The sequence below is a fragment of the Sapajus apella genome, unplaced genomic scaffold, assembly GCF_009761245.1.
Source record: "Sapajus apella isolate SASKATOON/1434 unplaced genomic scaffold, GSC_monkey_1.0 scaffold59, whole genome shotgun sequence".
NCBI classification, from domain to species: Eukaryota; Metazoa; Chordata; class Mammalia; order Primates; family Cebidae; genus Sapajus; species Sapajus apella.
In genome coordinates this window covers 8208984-8233835 of record NW_022436999.1, presented here as the reverse complement: position 1 = coordinate 8233835, position 24852 = coordinate 8208984, and the positions used below count along the sequence as shown (strand labels likewise).

General features: G+C 43.8%; 1 protein-coding gene across 3 annotated transcripts in view; it reads right to left on the bottom strand.

The window, feature by feature from the left end:
• SPTB (spectrin beta, erythrocytic) overlaps positions 1 to 24852 on the bottom strand; it is a 138392-nt gene that overhangs the window by 88094 nt on the left and 25446 nt on the right. The window contains exons 1-2 of one of the 3 annotated variants that reach the window (XM_032245883.1): positions 17305 to 20997; positions 10028 to 10102 (exon numbers count right to left, since the gene is read on the bottom strand). The exons of 1 other annotated variant lie outside the window; for it this stretch is intronic. The gene's annotated coding sequence lies outside the window, so the exon portion shown is untranslated. Of the gene's footprint in view, positions 1 to 10027; positions 10103 to 17304; positions 20998 to 24852 lie in introns of those variants that run through there. One more of the 3 variants, XM_032245884.1, reaches the window with a different exon arrangement.

Sequence of the window (24852 nt, the reverse complement as noted above, 5' to 3'; positions counted from 1 at the left end):
CTCCTTTATGTGAACTCTGCTCTAGTCAGGAGGGTTCACATGTCCCCTGTCCCCACCATGGTGTCATGTGCCTCAACAACTTTATTTATGCCACATCCCATACACTGATATTTAGCTACCTCTCCCATCCTTTCACATTTAAAGCAAATACAATTTTCAAACATTTAGAAATACATGTTCAGCATGTTCTCAGAATCTGAGTGAGGTTGCCTTTTCCTTCCTGTCCAACCCCATGGATCCCCTGCTGTCTCTTTTCCCCATCAAGTAAACGGGGCAGGAAAGATGGGCTCAGGGAGAGCTGGTGGTGACCCAAGCACCCATTCCCCCTCTTCAGTCTCTCTTCCTCCCCACCAACCTCACTGCTACTGGCAAGGGAGACCAGATCTTTACATTCCTCAAATCCTGGGAGAAACATGAATCTCTAGCTTTTTCTCTTTTCTGCCTTCATTTTAACATGCACAAGTCTTTCTCATCTAACGAAATTCATCCTTGCCATCTTCTCTCTCCTTTCTTTTGGAGCCAACATTATTGACAAAGTTGCCAAGGACATGAATGGGTAATTCACAGAAGAGGAAATCTAAAAAGCTAAAACCCTAAGAAGAGAGATACTCAAGCCCATTAGTGGCCTGAGAAATGCAGATTAAAACAAGGAGACCCCACAGGCAAATATTAGCAAGCTGAAGCATGCTGCATGTAACGCTGATGTGGACAGGGGTAGCCTTGTGCACTGCTGGTGGGAGTGTGGACTGGCCCAGCCATTCTGGACTCAGGCAGGCTAAGTGTGACTCTACTCAAACAGGTCTAGAAGGGGACATATGGGAGAATGCTTACTGAGGCACTGATGGCGGGGATGTGGAAATAAGCTTGTGCCCACCACTGGGGCAGGAACAGGTAAAATTCAGTGAATGAACACGTGGAGGACACACGGCAATGCTGGAGGATCTTAGAAACATAGCACTGAACAAAATACATAAGAAACAGAATGAATCTATAACATTATTTACATAATTTAAAAATATGTGCACATAGCCAATACCCATACAAGGACATTTGCAAATTAAGGGAAAACTCTTGAACACATAAAAATGGTTGTCTTTAGGTGGAGTAAAGGGAATGGAAAAGGAAAATGGAAATAAAAGAAAATCAATCAACCAACCAACCATAGAGCAGAGTCTTGCCTAGAAAATGATCATGAACTGAGAAGTAAGATGACTTCAGCCCTCCACTCCTAATGCAAAAATAGATACAGTGTATGTGTCTACATTCACGGTGGCTTCTTCATCCCATACTCAAGTCACTCCTCAACTCACTGAAATCTGGCTTCCTCCCTCACTCCATGAAACTATTCTTGCCAAAAGTCACAGATACCTCCCTTCCTTGATACTTAAAGCAGGAGATGCTTTTCAGTTCTTACCTTACTTAGCAGCATTAGGCTTTGTTGGCCATTCCAACATTTTCTGAAATCATTTCCTTTGTCTTCCAGGACACATTCTTTGTTCCTTCTTAACTTTCTGGCCCTTCCTCCTTGGCCTGCCTCTTAAATAGTGATGCTCCCTGGAGTTCTCTCCTGGGCCCCTCCACTTCTTCCTCTATCTACACACTGTTCCTAGGCTATCTCCTTCACTCCATGACTTGAATTACCATCTTATGCTAATGACTTTCAAATCTTCTGAACCCATCGTATCCAACTGCCTTCAGAACATCCACCTAGAGGGCCCATAAGCCTCTCATGTTCACCCAGTGGAATCTATCTTTATCCTTTCCCCATTTTTCCTGCCATGCTTCCTGTCTGTCAACATCCCAGTGGCCCAAGCCAAAACCTCAGATCATGCTCCATGCCCTCCTTCCCTCTCACCACACCAGCCCCTTTGCTACTTCTCCAATCTCTGTTCTTCTCCATCTCCACTGCTCCCCATACTTCTGGCCACTGCCATCTCAAGTCTAGTGATTTCTGCTGGTCTGTGTATCTATATTTGCTCTTTGGCCTACCACACTAGCCCATTTTCTACACTGAAGCCAGAAAGACCAGCCTAGAATACAAAGATGACATCACTTACGTACTTTAATAGCTCTTCTCTATCTCAGAAGGGAGTTTTAAACCCATAATAAATCACAGACAAAGCCCTTCATGATCTAGTCCTTCCCTAATCACTATTTCCATCTAATCCTTCCCCTCCCCCAACTTCTCCAACCCTACATCCAGCCATAAGGAACTCCATTCAGGTCCCTGGCTCTCTCTGGACATGTTATTTGCACATGCTGTTCCTTAAGCCTGAAAAACCCTCCCTCCTTTACAGAATAACTTCTTCTCTGTCAGAACTCAGCCCAGCCTTCACTTCCTTCAAGAAACCTCCCACCGCTGCTGGGTGCAGTGGCTCATGCCTTAATCCCAGCACTCTGGGAGACTGAGGCAGGTGGATCATCTGAGGTCAGGAGTTCAAGACCAGCCTGGCCAACATGGTGAAATGCTGGCTCTACTAAAAATACAAAAATTAGCTGGGCATGGTGGCGTACACCTGTAGTCCCAGGAAGGCAGAGGTGGAAGAATCCCTTGAACCTGGGAGGCAGAGGCTGCAGTGAGCCGAGATTGCACCATTGCACTCCAGCCTGGGTGACAGAGTAAGATTCCACCTCAAAAACAAACAAAAAAGGAAGAAAGAAAGTAACCTCCCACTCTACCACCATCCCCTGCAGCAGGCAAAGGTGGGGTCCTTCTTCTGGGTTCCCATCACACTCGTGCTCATCTTTATCAATGCACTTGCCATACTGTAGTATCATAATCTAGTTCTCTGTCTCTCTCAGACTGTGAGCTACCTGAGGTCAGGGACCATCCATATTCATTCTTCTTATCCCAACAGCCCAGCATAATGCCAGATACATGAAATGAGCTAAAAACCATTTGTTGAATAAATGAATGAGAACTGAGAACTGCAGAATGCTGCCCCTTAAGAGGATAAAAGCAGTTCCCATGGAGGACACACCAGGTAGAGAACAATTTGGAGGTCAAGGTGGAGAGAAGGTTGGAAGCATAGCACGTTACAGTAGCACCGTGAATTCATTATCAATGCCCTGACATTGTCCCTGTCACTCCTTCTGCCTCAACCATACATTGTGTGTGTATGTGTGTGTGTGTGTGTGTATGTGTGTGTGTTTTGTTTCTTTTTTGAGACAGAGTCTCACTCTGTCATCCAGGCTGGAGTGCTGTGGCATGATCTCGGCTCACTGCAACCCCTGCCTCCCAGGTTCAAGCAATTCTGCTGTCTCAACCTTCCAAGTAGCTGGGACTACAGCCGCATACCACCACGCCCAGTTAATTTTTGTATTTTTGTTTTTTTTTTTTTTTTTTTTTAGTAGAGATGGGGTTTCACTATATTGGTCAGCATGGCCTCAAACTCCTGACCTCAGATGATCCACCTGCCTCGGCCTCCCAAAGTGCTGGGATTATAGGCGTGATCCACTGTGCCCAGCTCAACCACACATTATTAATCACCTCTTCCTCTCCTGCTAGGCTGTGTGGCAAAAGGGATGGGCAGTGGCAACAGGGCCAAAGCTCCTAGGAACTCTACAGATCTTTTTTTTTTTTTTTTGAGACAGGATTTCAATCCTGTTGCCCAGGCTGGAGCGCAGTAGCATGATCTCCACTCACTGCAATCAATCTCTGCCTCCCAGGCTCAAACAATTATCCCACCACAGCCTCCCAAGTATCTGGGACTCCAGGATTGTGCCACTACACTCAGCTAATTTTTATAGAGGCAATGTTTCACCATGTTGGCCAGGCTGGTCTCAAACTCCTGATTCAAGCAGTGCACCCATCTTGGCCTCCCAAAGTGCTGGGATTACAGGCATGAGCCACCGTGCCCGGCCTGAATCTCTGCAAATCTTGAAATCCCTAGAGCAGCTTTGACTCAACCCACGCCTCAATTTCCTCACCCAAAAAAGTGATAAAAACAGCAGCCTCACACGCAGAACTCTTCTAGACAGGGAAGTCCTATCTTACTTAGTTGAGAAGTCTTTTATAGTTTCTTTCTTGTGTCACAGAAATGTCAGTCTTAGAATGGTTTTCATCCATACATCTCTGCCTCACAAACAAAAAGAGCTATTTTAAAAGTCTAACCTATAAATAATATATAAGTTATGGGTGCCAATTTACTTATTCATTCATGTTACAGCTTTCAAAAGAATTAAGTTTAAATTTATCTTTTCAAAGTTGCTCGGGCCCACAAGGACTCCTGAGGGAACAGGTACTGGCTAGAGGATTTCTCATCCCTGGCCAGCATGCCTAGCCTGACTCAGTGGGGCTGTCCTCTGGGAACATTTGGGAAGGTGCCTGCAAGAGGCAGCTTTGGTACTGAACAAAATTAAGTCCAGCTTCTTCAGGCCCTGCAGAGTCCTTCCTTTTTTTTTGAGACAGAGTCTCGCTCTGTCACCCAGGCTGGAGTGCAGTGGTATGATCTCGACTCACTGCAACATCCACCTCCTAGGTTCAAACAATTCTGCCTCAGCCTCCTGAGTAGTTGGGATTACTGGCACTAGCCACCTTGTCCATCTAATTTCTGTATTTTTAATAGAGACGGGATCTCCCCATGTTGGCCAGGCTGGTGTCAAACTCCTGACCTCAGGTGATCGGCCCGCCTCGGCCTCCGGAAGTGCTGGGATTACAGGAGTGAGCCACTGTGCCCGGCCCAGAGTCACTTCTTGGTGTGCACAATCTCCCAGGTCTGCAGGGAGAGTGGTACTCCACCACTAGAGTCAATTCAGCCCTGTGCTGGGCTCTGCTGAGAGCCAACCACCAGCTACCAGCTCCTGCCATCACTCTGCTGCTCAGGAGAGATACTTGGGAAAGGGAATCTGGAACGTATTAAGGCCTTTACATATATTGTTCCATTTGATGCCCACCCACACTCACAGACCATTAGATATTATTATTGTTATTACTATTATTATTCCCATTCTATCAAAACAGAAGACCTATGCTGAAATCCTGGCCTACTTAGCAGTGATGTATTCTTCTATAGCTCACTTAACCTCAGTTTCTATACCTCAGTTTCCCTACCTATAAAAGGAAGGAAACATCCTGTGCTACTATGGCAGAGACTGGTGGGGCCTACAAATATCCAAATTCTGCCTTCTGCATTCACAGCTTGGAGACACCTTCCAGTCGCCCTTGTGGTTTAGTGAGACCGTGAGGTCGAATGAGCAGAAATGATGTGCACCTCTTCAAGGTCTTAGCCATAACATCTTCCCCATCGTTCTTACTCTTTGCTGTGAACTCCCAGGACTTAAAGGATGGAGCCATAAGGCTGAAGGAACTGAATTTCCTGGATGACTGTGGGGAGCAAAACCTCCCCATCGATTTATACTGATTTACTAAACTATGATGTGAGCAAAAAATAAAATTTCATTTTGGAGCTCTTTATTGGAGCAGTTAGGGTGCCCTAATTAATACACTCACCACCTACCACATAAAGTTGCTACACAGATTATATGAAACTATATGAAAGTAATGTATAAACTGTATACAGATTGCCTCAGGGTGTTATTTAGAAATAATATACAGTATCTCTTGGTATTGAGCTTATGGGTTTGCTCAATATGCTGTCATGGCAAAACAACAAAAAAAGGTTACAGTCAGTGGAGTTTATTGTCATTTCCCCATTGCCCCTTCTGTGACTCTCTTTCCCCTTCATCCCTGCCTCAAGCATCCATGCCCTCCTAACCTCCAAGTTGAATGACCCAAGCAGCACTCCTTCAGACCTAGCGGCCATCCCACTTCAAAACAAAATTGACTTTGACAACCTAATTTTCTTTTGTTGTAACTCCTTGAAGGGAAGGATGCCATTTTCACCTGGAGGTCTAAAAGTGCCTTGCACATGGTAGGTACTCAATTAGTACATGTTAATTGGATGGAACAGATGTAACTATCCACCTTCCTAAGGGGCCAGGGTATCTCTCCCAAGGAAAACATCTGAATAAAGGCCTATGGAAATATAATACATTACTCAAAGAAGGAGCATCTTTTGGAAGAGAAAATTTAGAAGCCAAACCAGGCCAACAGGTGAGAAATGGCTGGTTAGACAGGCTATTCAGCACCTTCAAATAATGCAAGAAAGGCAACTGTCTATTGCAGCTACAGAGAAAATGAGCTCTTCCCAGAGAATCCCTGAAAGATGCAGACTTCTCAGTGTACAACTTGTGCTAGGAGGCAGACCCTTTGTAGGGAGAAGCAGCTGTCCAAGGTTATAGAATGTGCTGGGGAGGGCGTCAGAATGAAGCCCAGATTTCCTGTCTCCTGGAGGCTCAGACCTCTTAGCCTCATTGCTGGCCTCTCCATAACCAAGAGATTTGATAAATTTTCCAACCCTATTCTAGCATCTTGTATTTAATTACAGAACGAAGACAAGCACTCTAAATAGGTTGATGCTTTTATCTATTCAAGAATGCAAATATTTACTCAACAACAGCACCCTAAAATCTATTACATACTTAGCTATAAATATAAGAGAATATGGGCAAGATCTATAGGTTGAAAACTAAAAACATTAAAGAAAGAAACCAAAGATCTAAATAAATTGGGAAATATACCACGCCTAGGAATTGGAAAAATCAATAATGTTAAGATGTCAATTCTCTCTAAAGTGGTCTATAAATTCAATGCAATGCCAGTCAAAATCCCAGGAGAACTCTTTTTGAGAAATCAACAAGCTGATTTTTAAAATTTCTATGGAAAGGCAAAGAAAATAGAATAGACAAAACCATTTTGAAAGACAAACAAAACTGGAGGGCTTACATTACCTGATTTCAAGACTTACACAAAGCTATAGTCATCCAGATAGAATAGTATGGCAAAAGGATAGACATACATGTCGATGGAATAGAGTCCAGAGGTAGACTGACATATATGGCCAATTAATTTCCAACAGAGGTACAAAAACAACTTGATGGAGAACGGATAATTATTTTAACAAATTCCACTGGAACAACTGGACATCCACAAGCAAAAAAAGTAAACCTTGACCATACCTAATACCATATACACAAATTAATTCAAAATGGATTCTTGATCTAAATATAAAACCTACAACCATAAAATTTCTAGAAAAAAATCAGAAGAAAATCTTTCTGATATTGGGTAAAGCAAAATATTTTGGAAACAACACCAAAGGTATAATCCATAAAAGATCAGGTATTATAAAAGGAAGATTCGATCAATTTGACCACCAAAATTAGAAATGTCTGCTCTTTAGAGGACATTGTTAAGAGAGTGAAAATACAAGCCACAGACTAAGAGGAATGTTTTCAAATCATGTATCTGATAAAGTAGTTGTATTCAGAATATATAAAAAACTCAAAACTCATCAATAAAAAAATCTCAATTTAAAATGAGCAAAAGATTTGTGCAGATGCTTTACCAAAAAAAGAAACACAATAGTAAATGTGCTCAAATTCATTTGTCATTAGGGAAGTACAAATTAAAACCACAATTAGACATCACTCTATACATATTAGAATGGCTTTTTTAAAAAAACTGTTCCGCAGTTTCTTATAAAATTAAACATACCATATTTACCATATGATTCAGCAATCTCATTCTTAGGTATTTACCTGAGAGAAATGAAAATATGTTCACATAAAAGCTTCTATGCAACTATTTAGGGTTGGGTGCAGTGACTCGCATTTGTAATCCCAGCACTTGGGAGGCTGAGGCAGGCGGATCACCTGAGGTCAGGAGTTCGAGACCAGCCTGACCAAAATGGTGTCACCTCCCCATCTCTACTAAAAATACAACAATTATCCTGCGGTGGTGGTGGGCCCCTGTAATCCCAGCCACTCAGGAGACTTAGGCAGGATAATTTCTTGAACCTGGGAGGTGGAGGTTGCAATGAGCCAAGACTGTGCCAGTGCACTCCAACCTGGGTGACAGAGTAAAACTCCGTCTCCAAAAAAAAAAAAAAAAAAAAAAGAGCCTTCCACAAAACAGACTACTACTCAGTGATAAAAAGGAAAGAACTGATATACATACAACATGAATGTATCACAAAGGAATTCTGCCAAGCAAAAGAAGCTGGACTCAACAGGCTGCTCACTGTCTGATAAATCTATGTGCTGTCCTGGAAAGGGCAAAACTATAGGGACAGGAAACAAATCACTGGTTGCCAGGGGTTAGGATTGGAGGGTTGGGGAAATGGGTTAACAGAAATGAGCATAAGGGAATTTTGGCGATGGTGATATAACTACATATATTTGTCAAAACCTATAGAAATTTACATTAAAAATTGTGAATCTTACTGTATGTAAATTATGCTTCAATAGATCTAAAAGCAATATATTAAAACTAAAAATATAAATGAACATACATGAAAAGATTAAAAGCAAATATTTATGGAGCACTTACTACCTGGCAGTTCCACTGCCATGAACTGCTCTAATGAGAAAAATGTAGAATAATTATTATAATTTATTTTAAAATAATGCAAGAGTTTTCTTGAGCAAGGTTGTATAATGGAGGTTTATGAATTCTTCCCTCAGGTTGCCTAACACATGGTATAAATAATGATATGACAAGATAGAGGTGTGCAGGTGTCAAGAGAAAAGCATAAGTAAGTACCACAGAATTTCAGAGGCAGAGAGAATACTTTAGCTAGAGAAATTGAAGAAGCCTTTGGGAGAGATGGCGTCTAAGTTGGGTGATGAAAAAAGGGAATGATGATCTTTACTGCCTATGTAAACAATGTCTATCAGGAAGTTAACTCCGGCAATTTCTCTTTGATTCTCCTATGACCCTCTGAGACAGGTGGGAAAGGTACTATTAATTTCACTTTCAGTTAAACAAACTAAGACTTACAGATCAAGTTCCTTGCTCGGCAGAGCCAATGCTTGAACTCAGGTCTTCTGAGAGTTTGTTATGCTCTGCTCCATGATGTACCCATTCAGAAGAAAAGCTCTTTTCAGAAGATGGGGAATGACTGCTAATGGTCCGATTCCACCTTGGGATCCCTCCAAGTGAATCAGCTACTTCTCACCTTTCTCCTGGCCATTGAGAATACCCCACAAGGCTAACATCCTTATTTGAGCCTTTTCTGCTTATGAAAGCAAAAGCCGGGCAGGGCGCAGGGGCTCACGCCGTAATCCCAGCACTTTAGGAGGCCGAGGCAGGTGGATCACCTGAGGTCAGGAGTTCAAGACCAGCCTGGCTTTCATGGTGAAATCTGTCTCTACCAAAAATACGAAAATTAGCCAGGCATGGTGGTACACACCTGTGGTCCCAGCTACTTGGGAGGCTGAGGCAAGAGAATCACTTGAACCTGGGAGGCAGAGGTTGCAGTGAGCTGAGATCGTGTCACTGTACTCCAGCCTGAATGACAGTGAGACTCTGTCTCAAAAAAAAAAAAAAAAAAAAGCAAAAGCCAAGAGAGTAAAGACATTTTGTGACATTTGTTTAGATTCATGGTTTAAAGGTCTCAAAGCATCTTTTATAAATGTTAAAAAAGCAAAAGTCTTGAAAGTTACAAGGACTGCCACAAATGCATGGTCATATACGTAACCCTGAAATCATGTAAGATGCAACCTCGGAATTTGTGGAGTGAATTATTAAAGCTACACTCATTCTGCAGTGGGCCAGTTCCCAAAAAGAACTGTGAGGCTATTCTAAGAAGCCTCCTGCTACCTGAAGAGCACCTATTCACATACCTCACCTAGCTGAGCTGTGACCCACAGAGCCCTTTCTTCACCATCTCTTCACATATGACACACACTTAACTGAGCTCCTTACTTCTGGAGTCTGTCGACATGATCAACATGTCAGGCTAACAGAAGTGAGATCAGCAATAGAGCACAGCCCTTCTCTAGGGAGGATACCACGGTACAGAGAGATGTATAGGGCCTGTACAACTTGCTGCTATTGCCATACAAGACAGTATCATTATCAACATCAATTTAATTAACCAAATATCTCCTGAAGGGATGCTGTATCTGTGTTCCTTATCCTCAAGGAGCTTACAGTCAGGAAGGTAATTTAAACATTCCTTACCGGCATAGCTGGAAAAACTGCTTTTCTCTGTGCTCCAGTTTTCTCACCCAGTTAATAGGAAGTAAATTTCTCCAGCTATGAATGTAATGGGGTTTACAAAATCCCATTACACTGACTCCTCAGTACAACCCTGAGTGCAAGCCACCCTCCTTATCCCCATTTTATAGGTCAGGAAACTGAGGCTTAGAGGGTTCAGTGACTTGCCCTAGAACATCAGCCTGTAAATGACGGATCCAGGATTCAAACGCAGGCAGTCTGGGTCAGAGCCCTTGCCCTTAGCTCCTGTGATCACTGCCTTGTCAACCCAGCCTGACCCAAGCCCTCTGCAGGGAGGAATGTGGAGATCAAAGGAGTGGGGAGGTTATAAACAGTTTTTAAATCATCTGAGATGAATTCTTCCACATCCAGCACAACACCCGGCAACAAGAGCATCAAGAAAGGCAACAGGAAAGAAAGATGATCTGCACTAGAGACCCAGGAGGCTCTTTAGGGTCACAGCTAAACCATGCCCTGAGATTTCAAAACACGGAACGCACTGGGTCTCTAGCCTGTGTCAGATCCACATTTCTTGTGAGGATCACCAAGCACTTTCCCCGCCAAAATCGACACAGACATAGAGGAGATAGGAAAGCATTGTGAGTAACGTTCCCAGGACAGACCAGTGGCAGAGTCAAAAGGGAAACGTCTACATCCAATTCTCCCAGCTGCCCTCTGAAGCCCCACTTCTCTCTTTTTTTTTTTTTAGGGTCTTTCTTTAACACAGCACACGTTTACCTATTTGCAGAAGGGAAACTCCAGCATGTGGAATTAGAAGAGGGTTTCTTGCAGAAGGTGTCACAGTTAGATAACACTCTCCTCCTGTCTGTTAAAGAGCGTGGCAAATGTTATCATCTGGAAGTACCCGGGACAAGAGCACCCCCAGTTCTGGGCACTGTAATTGGGCTACTCAGAAGTTCCACTGAACGGCATGTCAGTGTCTTACCCACGGTTGTGCTAAGCTGCTTGCGAAGGAACTGCCACCACATTCCTCTCTTAGAATGGCCTGATTCCAAACAGCTTGCCTGGAGCAAGGGGCAGGACGGCTGCCAAGTGCCTGCCGTTCCTAGGAAGGCGTGTGTGCGGGGCCACGGTGGTGGACACATAAACCAGCATAGGTCATTTGAAAGGTGCCGAGAAGTGACTGGTCATTGCTAAAATAGTCTGCAAGCAACTCTAAAACGTTGGCCCCACCTCATTTCCTAGTACATAGTACCAATACTCCTCCATTCAGCAAGGGTTGGAGCCAGTTCCCAGAAAGAACCAGAGGGTAGCAGGCAGGGGATTTCATGCCAGAAATAGTACACTAAGGTGACTTCAGTCTGGGGAAATGAACCAGGCAGTGCGGCAAAGTGGTTAGGTACATCTGGAGTTAGAATGCCTGGGGATGTCTCTGGGCTTAGCCATTTGGTAGCTGGGAGGCCTTAGGCCATTTACTTAAAGTCTGTAAGCCTCTATTTCTTCGTCTATAAAATGGAGTTAATAATAGTCATCACCTCACAGCACTGCTGTTTGGATCAAATGAGATAATGTATTTAAAGTCCTTAATAGAATGTCAGGCATGGAGTACATGCTCTGAAACTGTGTGGTCTACAAACATTGCTCTAAGGCTGCTGTTGTTCCCACAGCCCCCAAAAATAAATTGTTAGCCCCCCTTGTGCCTCAGTTTCTCCAGGTATAAAACAGCAACTACAACCCTCTCTGCTTGTGGCATTTAAAAATGGGGACATATAAGCTTGGATGCAGTGGCTTCTGTCTGTAATACCAACATTTTGGGAGGCCAAGGCAGGAGTACCACTTGAACCCAGGAGTTTGAGACCAGCCTGGACAACATAGAGAGACCCGGTCTCTATAAAAAATAAAAAAATAGCCAGGCATGGTGGCACATGCCTATAGTCCCAGCTGCTTGAGAGGCTGAGGTGGGAGGATCACTTGAGCCTGGGGTTGAGGCTGCAGTGAGCTGTGATCATACCACTGCACTCCAGCCTTGGTGATAGAATAAGACCCTAACTCAATAAAAAGGGAGGGTAGGGGAGACATATAGAAGTAGACATGTTTTGTCATCAGACACAGTTTACATGGGTACTGGCCATCTTGCCCTTTTTGGGCATCTGTGTAGATTCTGTAAATACTGGATGACAGATTGATGAAAACAAAAAGCATATATTTTGTGCTTTTCAAGGTTTTTACAGGACCAGGAGAAGACATGAAGAGGCAACCACATCTCTACTGTGCTGCCTGAGACACAGTGACAGAAGAGAAGCTCAGGGCAGGATGCAGAGCGGTTACACAGTCACTACTCAAGCTCTGTCAGTAGGCCATGCGCCTACTGTAATCCCAGCACTCTGGGAGGCCAAGGCGGACCAACTACCTGAGGTCAGGTGTTCGTGACCAGTGGGGCCAACATGGTGAAAGCCTGTCTCTACTAAAAATACAAAAAAATTAGCCAGCTATGGTGGAGCATGCCTGTTATCCCAGCTACTTGGGAGGCTGAGGCAGGGGAATTGCTTGAACTGGGGAGATGAAGGTTGCAGTGAGCCAAGATTGTGCCACTGCACTCCAGCGACAGAGCGAGACTCTGTCTCAAACAAAAAAAAAAGGATCTGTCATGTTGTTGCCCCCTCCTTTCCCTCCAAAAAAGGGGAAAAGATATTTTTACTTCAATGAGGGAAAAAAATAACCCTGAGCCAATATTTGAATGTTTGCCACCATTCTTCACATAAGCAAAGCAGTAAACTCTTTCCTCTCTCATTTCCACTTGGTCACAGCCCTGTCGCAGCTCCCTTGCTTCCATCACAACCCTTAGTCTCTGGTGCTAGGAACAAAGGCGAGTGTGACATTTTGTCAAGAGCTAGGACAGGCTTCAGACTTGCTCCAGCAGCTGCCTTCTTTGGATAAAGGCCATCAGCTGTCAAACCAACCTGAGGAGCAGGGCTGGGAGAGAAGAGTGGGTATGCACAGATGGAATGCTGCCTGCCCACCTCAGCAGCACCCCTCACCAGGCTCAGTCGGCAGGCTTAGAGCATAGCAATTGTCACCGCCTGCTCTGAGCATTAGCCCACGCGCCTTCCCCTGAACCATTCTGTGTTCAATGCAGAATTTACCCATTCTCCTGACCGGACTCTCTAACACCATCACCACCACCAGCCTCCCATCCCAGCACAGAGCTGTGCGTTAGCCAGGACCCTTCAGACAGGACCATTGTTAAACTGGGATCATTCCTTTCAGTCACCCTAATGTGTTTTGTTAAACTGTTTTTAATTATAAAAGTGACATATGTCAGGTCTCTAGCAAATCCTAACAGAAAATGCTGCAGTTGAGATCCAACAAGAATGGACCTACCCATCCTCAAAATGGTACATCCAGGCTGGGTGGAGAATCCTCATGAAGAATGTGATGGCCATGGTCTCCAAGAGTGCTTAGCAGGAGTCATGGAGAAAAAAACAACGATGAGCTAGAAAGCCCAGCCTGTCTTTATTATTACAGTTACCCCTGACTGCCAGCAAATGCACGTCCTCGGTTGTGAGTTATCCACGTATATGTGAAGGGACCAGTCTTTATTATTATAGTTGCTGACTGCCAGCAAATGCATGTCTTCAGTTGTGAATTATCCTCGTATATGGGAAGGGACCAGGTCTCAACACACGATAGGAATTTATATCTCCAACAACAGACATTTGTAGAATACCATCACCCCCAACAACAAGGACAACCATGTTTAGTGAGTAGCTAGAACATGTGAGGAACCCTGCTAAGCGCCTGACATACATACCTCCTTCCATTATCAGTCCTCTCCTATGAGTGATTCTCACTTTCTCCATTTTATAAATGAAAACATTGAAGCTCACAGAAGTTATGTTACTTGCCAAAGTCACATGACTGTAAGAATCAAAGGGTGAAATGTGGCCTACACCTGCCTGACGCTGGTCTGACAGCAGAACTTTAGGATTAACTGTCTCTAATGATAAATTTCAACTTGTTAATAACAGTCCAGCAATTCACATTAATATTTAGCAGGGCTTTAATTGAAAAGTAACATGAAGAAGAGGCTATGACTTCCCATAAACACCTCTCTTTGTAAGTCAGATTCACTATTCTCCCCAACTCCCTATCCCATTTCTACTAAAAATTGCCCAACATTTCCAAAATACATACAAATCACATTCCAGGGATTTCACCTGATCTCGGTGTTTGGAAAGATGTCTGCCTCCCATTCCCTTTGTGACCACAGCATGAAACTTTGGAGATGGAGAGGAAGATGATCTTCCGAAAACCTCTGAGCATTTCATGTCATTAACCTGACCAGAAATAAGACCCAGAGTCCCAAGTTTTTGAACTGTTGCTCTCACTATGTACAATACTCCCTTGTTAAAGAGACAGACGGACATGAAAAACAAGCAAACCACTGAGAAATGAAAGATCCAATGTAATCCATAACCAAACCTGAGTAGGCCAGCTATACAGAATCAGCTCCTCCTATCCTCACTATCTGGGCATGGCAGAACTAGCCTGTCCCCGTCATTATCTCTCTTGTGCCCTACACAGTTTGCTACACCCACTGCATGTGGATATCCTTATCAGAAAATAGCCACTTAGCAAGTTTTTTTCCTTTGAACAGAAGTAGCTGCTTAGCCCGCCAAAAGATTAATAGTTCTGTGTATGCCCATTGGTATAAATATTACAAACACAGATGTAAAGCTCATGAATACAGAACAGATACTGGCTGTGTAGCACAAGTGGCTGTGTGTCTTTGGAAACTATAAGTCTATTTATAACTTATAGTCTTAGCTCTTTGACGAAAAGACCTGCCAGTCTCCTCATCCCCATCAATTAGTGAAAGAGAACCAAACTGGAGTAGGGGTGATGAATTCATCTCACAAATATCTTCTAAGCACTGGGTTGAAGTCTCAAACTTAAAGTTTTACCAAACTATAGGACTCTAGAAATAAAAAGCAAAAGGTTGTGACACTAGTGTTAGGAGACAGCAGGATCACTCAACGTACAGCGCTGCCAAGCTGTACCAGCCTTTGACAATAGGAAAGGATCGTGTCAGGGATCAGAAGTTTCCCTGTGTTTCCTCAACTTTGTGAAATGAGCTCTGCCATGGGCTCATCTACTCTCTTCATTATTGAGTCAAATTATTTTCAACTCTTTTTAAAATTTTATCATTTTAATTTTTAATGTGTGTCAGTTATTTATTAAATACATTCCATGGTCAGGCATTTCGGGTCAATACCGATTTTCCAAAAAAAAAAAAAAAAAAAACCCACTCTACATTTTATGCATAAAGTAGGTAGACTGTGGAGTTCAGATGAAATTTGTAATGACTTCGAGGTCCTTAAAAGATTGAAAACCACCAGTGTGAACCACTGTTGCAACCGCAGCCTAATGCACCCAGTGAAACACTAGATGCTACGTTCCTGTATCACCCCTGTGATCAGGATGAAAGCAGAGAACTGCTACTCCTGACTTGTAGTGAGTAACTTGATTATAATGCATCAGGATGACTGGAATTCCCTTCTCTCTACACAGAGAAGCCCGATCTCAACAACAGAAGAAAGACTACACGGTAATTAAAAACCCTGCCCCAGAAGGGGAGTGGATTCATTCACCTTAAACCCTCTGAAAGAGTCAGAAAACATCAGGAGGAGTGGGAGGGGCGGGGAGATTGTAAAGACCCCAAAGCTGGATTATATATTATATAGGCTGCACGTAAAGGCTAACAGAGCCTTACACTTTGCAGAACGTGCTCAGCCAAAGAGGCCAAGACAGCACACAGCTGCAGAAAGCCTACACAGATACAGAGAGAGAGCAGCCAGGCTCCCGAAAGGGCAGCAGAATGCATAGGTCATCAGTATCTGTACCTGGGTGACAGCACAAGGTGGATAAATGTATGCACCTGTGTTGTGGCAGCTGATTAATTCAATTAATATTTATTGAGCACCTGCAGGACTCATGGCAGCATACTGTGAGCAAAGACAGTGTCTCCTGCCTTCAAAGAACTCATGATCTCATTATAGTAAGACAATGAGTTACTGGTCATTGGGTGATGACATAACTGAGTATATTCAGGTACTGTCTGGACCATATACACTAATGGCTTGTTTAAATTGGGTCTAAATATATGTCAGAAAGGACCTTTGTCCCACTGATCCTTTGCATTCTTGGAGCTAACAGCAGAAGTCAACTGAACGATCAGATTCCAATCTGCTCTACAGTTTAGCTGTTAAGGTGAGAGAGAACATCAGGAGCTCCTTCCACAGCCTCAGAGCAGAGGAGCAGTTCATGTGAGGAGGGAAGGCACTCACCAGCAACACCACATCAAGCTTGAGAGTGGTCCACAGCCAGCCCACTAAGCTATCAGGAGCCAGTTACCCACCCTGAGTGTGTCCATCATCATGTTTCTCAACAGTCATAAAAGCCCTCGTCTATGTGTGGCACCACCTCAGGTGTGGTTTCTCCAGTTGTTCACCGGCTTAGAAGCCTCAAGCCCAGTCAGTTCTTGGTCCAGGACCTAATCTTCAAAGTCTCAGAAAATTAAAACAGAATTTCACTAGGAAACGGTGACCCCAAAGGCCAGTGAAGAGAGCCCAACTTGGCTACAATTTTCTTTCCTAAAACATATCAAAGGCCAAAATCCTGGCCATGTGAGAACACATGCTCCATCCTCATGAAGAAGAATGGGCAGAACAAATCAGCTGACAGCCCTCTTCTAAGTGGCATATTATGTCTCAGGCTAAGAGGATCCTGATGCGGGCATCTAGGGGAGAATTTTCCAACCTGTGTCCAGTGGGAGTTGGGGGAAGAGTAGGTGACTGGGAAATGCCTATTTATCTATCCTTCAGGTACCTTCCCAGGTTGGTGCTAGCTCCTTTCAGGCCACATTGGCTTTACAGAATGTCAACTCAGAAGAAGAAATCCAGGGAGCAACCACCACACTCCTAAGCCAGAACAGCAAGCAGGACTCCAGAAAGTCTGAGATGAGAGCACTGACTACCATGAGACACCAGCCAGCTGGTGGGAAATGCTGACCTGTTATATTCCCTTCCTTTTCCAGCCAGATTCTAAATAAACCACTTGAAACTCATTGCAGAGTTCATGCCTAACACAGCATGCCACCCTTTGCTGTTGTGTCAGCCAGCACAGACCAGCTCTCAGGATGCATGCCTTATTTCCTCGATGCTCCATGGGCCCCCGCCGCAAACCCCCTCCAGGGTAAGACAAAGGGAGGCACTACATACCTCTGCTTCCTCCACCATCCATGGCCGGGTGATCACATGCATCCATACTTCACCTGTGAATGCCTTCATCCTTCTCATCTGTATCCTCATATTTATACTGATCAATCATATAAAGCTGCTCTTCAATGTCTCCTGAGAATAGAGGAGTCCATGGCCCACTTTGATCATCTCTTCTAGCAACTCACCATCATCACATTTAGAAGTTTTATATTTTGCTTTCATTCATTCCCTGCCATTTAAACCTACTTTTTAAGAAACACCACCGCATGATGTTTTCCCCCATTTTACCTTTTACAACGGTAGAAATCTGGTTAGAGGCATACACTTAGAGAAGACACTCCCACTCTTCTTGCTTTCTAGTTTCATAATCCAAATCTCTTTTGCTTTTTATTGTGGAGCCCATTTTTTAAAATCACATTAATTTTCTTTGCTCTCATTAACACTCACTCCAAATTCCCTCATTTGTCTCTAATAGGAGTTCACAAATGAGACTCGGGTCTGTGTAGAGAGCTGGCCAGATGTTCTGAGAGGATGACCTCATCGTTTCCCTCCTTTTGATGGTACCATTTTCAATATTGCTATTATGTCACTTAGTCATTTTCAGCTCATGGTTGAGATAAGTAGTTGGTATGGGCTACAATAAACCTTCTCTGATATTCAATGTTCATCAATGTTGTTAATTATTGTGCATATTACATTGCTAAATTACAAAACTGCAAGATAGCTCCACAAGTTAACTAGTTTATCACTCATTCACCCACTAACACACAGAGAATCCAATATAACTTTTACTTTATTTACTACTTTGCAATTTATGCTCCATCAAGGTAGCTTTTGGTTTAATTATAGCTTATAGGGGAATTCCAACACTTTCAAAAATGCATTATGAGAAAAATGGAAAGATAAATAAGGGCTAGTTGTTTAATAGTCACATAATACTCTTGACTTATGTAATCATGTTTATATTAATAAAAATTACTGACTTTTAATGAGCACCTACTATGTGCATGTCCTATGCTAAGCATTGGGGAGGATACACTCCCTACACTCACAGAGCTTCCTTCCAGTCTAAGTTCAGAGACATCATATGGATCATAATCCCTTATCTGCAACAATTCTGAAATTCCAAAAGCTCTGAAAGGTTTTTTAAATAATTCATTTGGCAGTAAAATATGCTCTGAATAGGTTAAGTAGGTTAAGTTACAGCCTTTATTTATCCTTTGTGTAAATATTCATAAGTTTTGCTGCAAAAATAATAGCATGTTTGATTATGGGATGCTATCCCAAACATTGTATAATGTTTCCAAATCTAAAACATTTTGAATTTGAAAACACATATCCTCAACTGGCTTCAAATAAGGAACCATGGACCTGAAAATGACATGAAAAGGGAAACAACACAAGCCAAAGTTTCCCCACTGACTGGGTAGGGGCCTAGGTGAAAGGTGGGTTAGCCTGTTACTCTATTAGTTCTGAACACTGTGTCTAAAAAACTGTAGGTAGCAAATGTGTCACAGCAATGTTTAAATTAACCTAGTCCGTTTGAAAAAGAATAGGGACAACGGCAACAATATAATTGGATATTCTGGCCCCGTTTTACTAAAACTTGGACGCTTGATCCTAACTCAACTCAGACAAAACAGTATTTGCGCATCTCCTCTTTTAGAGCAGAATTTTACATTTCACCTCCTGAATAGGATCTTCCTCATTTCAGGTCATTTCTCCAACTCCAATGACAGGGATTCCCATCTCACTCACTGAGAGGAGGGCCATTCCTAGTATGAAGTCACTCTCAGTGTAAAGTAAGGACATTTTTTGTTTTAATCTGCCAAAAGTCACCTTTGTTATCATCGTAATCAGGAGGCTGTAAGAGGGGCTATGTGGCTACTAACACTCTACTCACCTTAAACAATAGCAAGGAGTGCCTGAGCACTCTCGTCTGTAGACCACTGGTCTAGAGTATTAACCGATCTACGTCACATGGGCTGTACTCTTCAAAGACAAAGTTCAACATATCCTAGGGTCTTTGGAACACTCATGCCACATGTGGCAGAGCCTGAAGCTGCAGGATTATTACTCTAGACCAGGAGAGGTCAAAGGATAGCCCCCAGTATGTTTTGCACGGCTACAATCCACATTTTTAAGGACTGTAAAACAAACTAGAATATGTGACAGAGACCACCAGATGCAGCCACAAAGCTGATAATAGTCACTGCCCAGCCCTTTATAGACAAAGCTTACTGACTCCTCCTTTCTGCCTGCGAAGAGGACAAAAAGAACTGGCTTTGAATGCCTACTAAGCATCAGATGCCTCACTCGGCACATCACCACTGCAACACAGGACCGGGGACATCAGGTGTGTGAATGAGTGACTTCCAAAACAGTGGCAGGATAAGGGCCTCCCCAGAGCCTGTCCATACCCACCTGTGGATGGCTTCTTTAGAATCCCACCATGGGACTCTCCAGAAGGATTTCAGAACCACTGTAGTTGATTCAACCTCAGACTTGTTTTTTTAAAAAACTCACTTTTTCTGATAGTTCCTTTCTTCCCATTACATCCATACAGACCTATTGGCCAACATCCTCAAGTTTCCATCTCCTCACCAGGGGCCCCTCACAAACCCTGGCTTCTTTCAGAGTCCAGACCTGTGCTGTCATCATGGCCTGGGCTAAGGCATGAGTCCCCTACCTCCCTGTCCCCCCAGCAACGAAGAGTTCAATTCTTGGAAGAAGTGAAATAAGTAGAATGCCAACACTTCCTATTTCCTTTGCATGATTTGTGTTGTCATTGTGAAAATCGTGCAGTAAGTGGTGTGATTTATGGTGACTCCAGCCTTCCTTTCTTTGTGATCTCCTTTCCCAACGATCCTACAATTCTTCCTGCTCTCTATTCCCCTTCCTTTTCATTCTGTCAAACTCTGTTCTTCTGAAGTACCAGTCATAGCCAGAGTTTGATGTGCTCCCATTCTTATTCAACAGGGTGACAATTGAAGGACCAGCTCATTATATGCGGTCTTTGAGGCATTAGAGAAATAGAAGGACTAAGTTGGCCCGAATCCAAGTCTTCTTTTTGTCTACCTACATGTCACATTCTTCATGCACCTGACACAACTTCACAGGTAACAGCCCAGATTACATAGAAATGTCCAGAAAGACCCACTGTTTGCCCTGTTAGCCACTTTTAGATTCTTTTTACTTTCCAAGGACAGAGAACACTACAGACCCAGTGAGCAATGCAAAGAAAAAAACAGTTGCATAGTTTTAAAACGTTCGTGTATGTTATTTCTGCTAGTGGAGATGGAGTACAAAGATTAAGAGGCAGGGCTATGAGCAGACTGCCTGGGTTGAAATTCCAGCTCTGCCGCTTACTGGCTGTGTAATCTTGGACAAAACAGCCTCTCTGTGCCTTGGTTTCTTCATCTATAAAACAAGGATACTAACATTATCTACGTTATGGAATTGTGAATATTAAGGATTTCCTATATGGAAAACACCCAGAACAATGTCTGGCACCTAGAAAGAGTTAGTATCAGTAGTAGTCGTCGTAGTAATAGTAGTAGTAGCAGCGTATGTTTGTCCCTCAATCTTATTATTTGGGCTTATTCACTCTTTCCCTTAAAAGGGAACCTGAACCTTAAAAGGGAAAGAGTGAATGAGCTGTGTGCCAGGCCCTTTGCTAGGCATGAGGGTTACGAAGATGATATAAACCTGCTGGATAAAGAAAATGTGGTACATATACACCATGGAATACTGTGCAGCCATAAAAAGGAATGAGATTATGTCCCTTGCAGGGACATAGATGGAGCTGGAAGCCATTATCCTCAGCAAACTAACACAGGAACAGAAAACCAAACACTGTGTATTAGTACTGTTAAGTAGGAGCTGAACAATGAGAATATATGGACACAAGGAGGGAAATAACAAACTCTAGGGCCTGTTGTGGGTGTTGGCGGGAGGGAGAGCTTCAGGAAAAATAGTTAATGCATGCTGGACTTAATATCTAGGTGATGGGTTGATTGATACATGCAGCAAATCACCAGGGCACGTGTTTACCTATGTAACAAACCTATACATCCTGCACATGTACCCCAGAACTTAAAATACAAATATAAAAGAGTCCCCCAGTAGCTTGCAGTTGAGTATTTGAAAAGCTGTAAAAACAGGCTAGGTGAGAACAAGGAAAGGGAAGTACCTATGGGTTCTACGGGAGCAGAGTAGACACCCAGAACGCCTTCTGCAAGGGTCGAAGATGAGTGGGGATCAGAGCTGAGCCTTTAGGAGAAACAGGAGCTATTCAGGCACACTTGGGGATGATGGAGAAGTGGAGGCAGACACCACAGGCAAGTAAGAGGAAGGCATATGTGGAAGCATGGAAGGATGGAGGAAACAGCCTGGAGTTCTCGGGAAACTGCTGCCAGCTCGGAGAGGGGCGAGAGATAAGGCTGGGGCCGGACAAGGGGAACCTCAGCAGTGAGGAGTCAGTGAAAAGTGCTAAATGGAACAGTATGGCTAAGCTTGCCTTCTAGAAAGTTCCCTTTGGCAGGTGTATGGAGGGATGAATTCAAAGGGGAAGGGACAAGATTACAGGCACTGAAATGATTAGGATGCCACTGCAGTAATTGAGACAGGAGATGGTGTGGGCAAGACCCAGGACTTCGGTGAGGAGCGATCAGGTTACAAAACTATTTAAGACACTGGTAGGTGACTGAAAATAACAAGTGACAGAAAGGGAAGAGCCAAGAATGATTTCTCAAGTGGATGATGGGCCTATCAACCAAGGTAGTGATTACAAGACAAGGAGGAAGTTTAGTAGGGATAAAGGATGAGTTCAATGGGTCAAAAATACATAGCAAGCCCTTACCCTGTGCTAGCCATAATGTTAGGTGTTGTGACGCAATAATGAAGCAAAATAGACAGGCTTTCTGCTCTCATGGTGCTTTCAGTCTAGCAAGGAGACGAACAGCCAGTGAATTGTTGCAAATAATTATAATTTACACATTGCAGAATGCTGCAGAAGAGATGTATAGGTACTAGGCAAGTATTAACAGAGAGGTTTCCACTAGCCTGGGGGATGTGGGGAGGCTTCCCTGAGGAAGTGGCCTTTAGATGGATACCTATGGGACAAATAAGAGACAGGCAAAGAATGGGGAAAGAGCACGTGTAAGGCCAGCAGTAGGAGTCCTGGACATCCCATGGGATGCCTGGGTGGAAATGCTTAACCTGAGGCTGGGTACTCAAGTCCTGAACCTGTGGAAATGAATGGCTGGAAGCCAGAGAGATTTAGAGTCATCAGCAGCAAATAGGTGGTATCAGGAACACAAAAAGTAGCCAAGATTGTCCCCAAAGAGGGTTTATGCTGTCAGAATGGGAGCTGAGGGTGAACCCTGGAGAACCCCTTCCTCAGGATATGCCCAGGAAGTCATCGAAGAAAGCAAGTTAGGAAATAACTGTATCAGGAATCCTTGGGGGATGAAATTTCCGGAAGTAAGGAACAAACAACAGTGTCCCATATCCCAGAGAGCCTCAGTTATTCACATCTGGTGACCACAGGGAGAAAAGTTTCAGTAGAGCATGGGGACAAGAACCCATGGCAGCAGGAAGTGGAATAAATCAGAGTACAACGAGTGTAGCCCATTCCTTCAAAACGTTTGATGGGAGAGGGTGTAGGGCTTTGAGGGTGAGCAGACAGGCATACAGGGCCAAGGGACAGTTTTGTTCGGTGGGAAAAACCTAAACTTGTCTATAGGCAAGAGTGAAATAGCAAGAGAGAGGGAAGGATTGAAGATTCAGATGTTCTGTGCCAGGCCCTGAAGTGTTTGGGAACATTTCTTGTGTCTACTGGCCTAGGATCTCACACATAGCAGGAGCTTAGTAAATTTAACACTCATCATTGGTATGACTCAAGAGACATTAAACATTTTTTAAAAATACTTATCACTGGGCAAAAACAGTCAATAGTTTTCTGGACTCTTGATTGGAGAGAGCTCTCTCTCCACTAGATGGTCCAACTCTGGACTCCCTATATTAGTTCTGTCTCAGCTGGTCGTGTAGGATTTCCATTTGCTGAGCAAAACTGGCCCAGAAAACCACATGGGTGGGGGAAAGCTCCTTGGATTACACCCCATTCCATCCTCCAGGATGCCGGCAGGCCAAGGCCTCCAAGGCCTTGCCCTTCATTGAGGGGAAAACTGAGAAACTTGGTATTATTTCCTGGTGAACAAAATTGTAGTGCTACCTCACCCCAGAAACTCTCCTACAAATGAGTTCTCTGTGCACAGAGAGGCTGGCTGCGAAGGGCGGCTGATGCCCCTCTGATGGGCCAGGCTCCATGATCACCCCTTTCAGGAAGTGGCGCCTGAATGAGATCATCCTGGGGCCCTTGCCCTTAATTTACGGCAACTCACCAGAAAGCAAGTGCCTTTCACAACTACTCTGTTGTCAAATGACAGCAGAGACACCTGGAATCATTTAGCTCCCTAGAAGAGAAGGGTGCCCAATGCGCCGCTCACCAGGCCTCCCAACCAGGGAGGAGGGAAAGATAAAACAAAAAGCAGCAAAGCTTAGAAAAGCAAAACTAGACAGAAAGAGAAGGAGACACAGTGAACAAGGTGTCCATGGGAAGAAAAAATGTCTAGTAAGAACTATTCCTCTCACCACAGGATGAATCAGCAGAGGATACCAGCCTAGAGATCCTGACCCATTCCTAGAGGAGAATGCACTCTAAACACTATTATAAACGAAATAGGAAAATGACACTCGAAGAAGTTATTCTTTACAGCTTGGGGAAATGAAAAAAGAGAGATCATATTAGAAAAAATATTTCCATCACAAGACACCAAATACACATCATCTCGTGTGTTCTAACACAACATAATTTTTTTATTATTATTTTAAAATCTTTTCATAAGACAGGGTCTTGCTTGCTACACTGACCAGGCTGGTCTTGAACCCCTAGGCTCAAGCAAACCTCCTATCTTGGCCTCCTGAAAAACACAACATAATTGCCTGAGAGAAATGTGGATCTTCTTCTTAAGTGGCTTCCAGATTTGGATTTTCCACTCAGCTCCTCTTGCTCCTATTGGAACCAGAAAATCCATGAAAAATAAATATACAACAGAGAAAGAAACAAGAAGGCTGGAGCCAGAGCACCTGAGAGCACCAGGAAGGGAGGCGCTCCAGGCATGTGGTCTGCTCCTTCTCCAGATTGCCTTAGAAGAGCCTCTCTCGATCCTCCATCCCTTCCCGTAGGGCTGGAGCAGGAGGCTGGCATCACGGCACCAGGCACCCTGGTAAGACACCTGCTCAGTGCCACTGAGAGGCTCGCAGGGCTGGGCTGCAGGGCAGAGCTGCGGAAGCACTGGCTGAAGCCCAGGCTCCGGCCCGAGGAGTGAGGCCTGGCAGATGGCAAGGACACACACAGCCCAGCTGGCCCCAGGCCTCCTTGCCTGGTTCAGGGGAGGGAAGAAACGGGAGGAAAAGACATTAAGAAAAAATGGAGGTTTCAGAAAAGAAAGCAACACGCTAATGCTGGGTTCTGTAGCTCCTGCT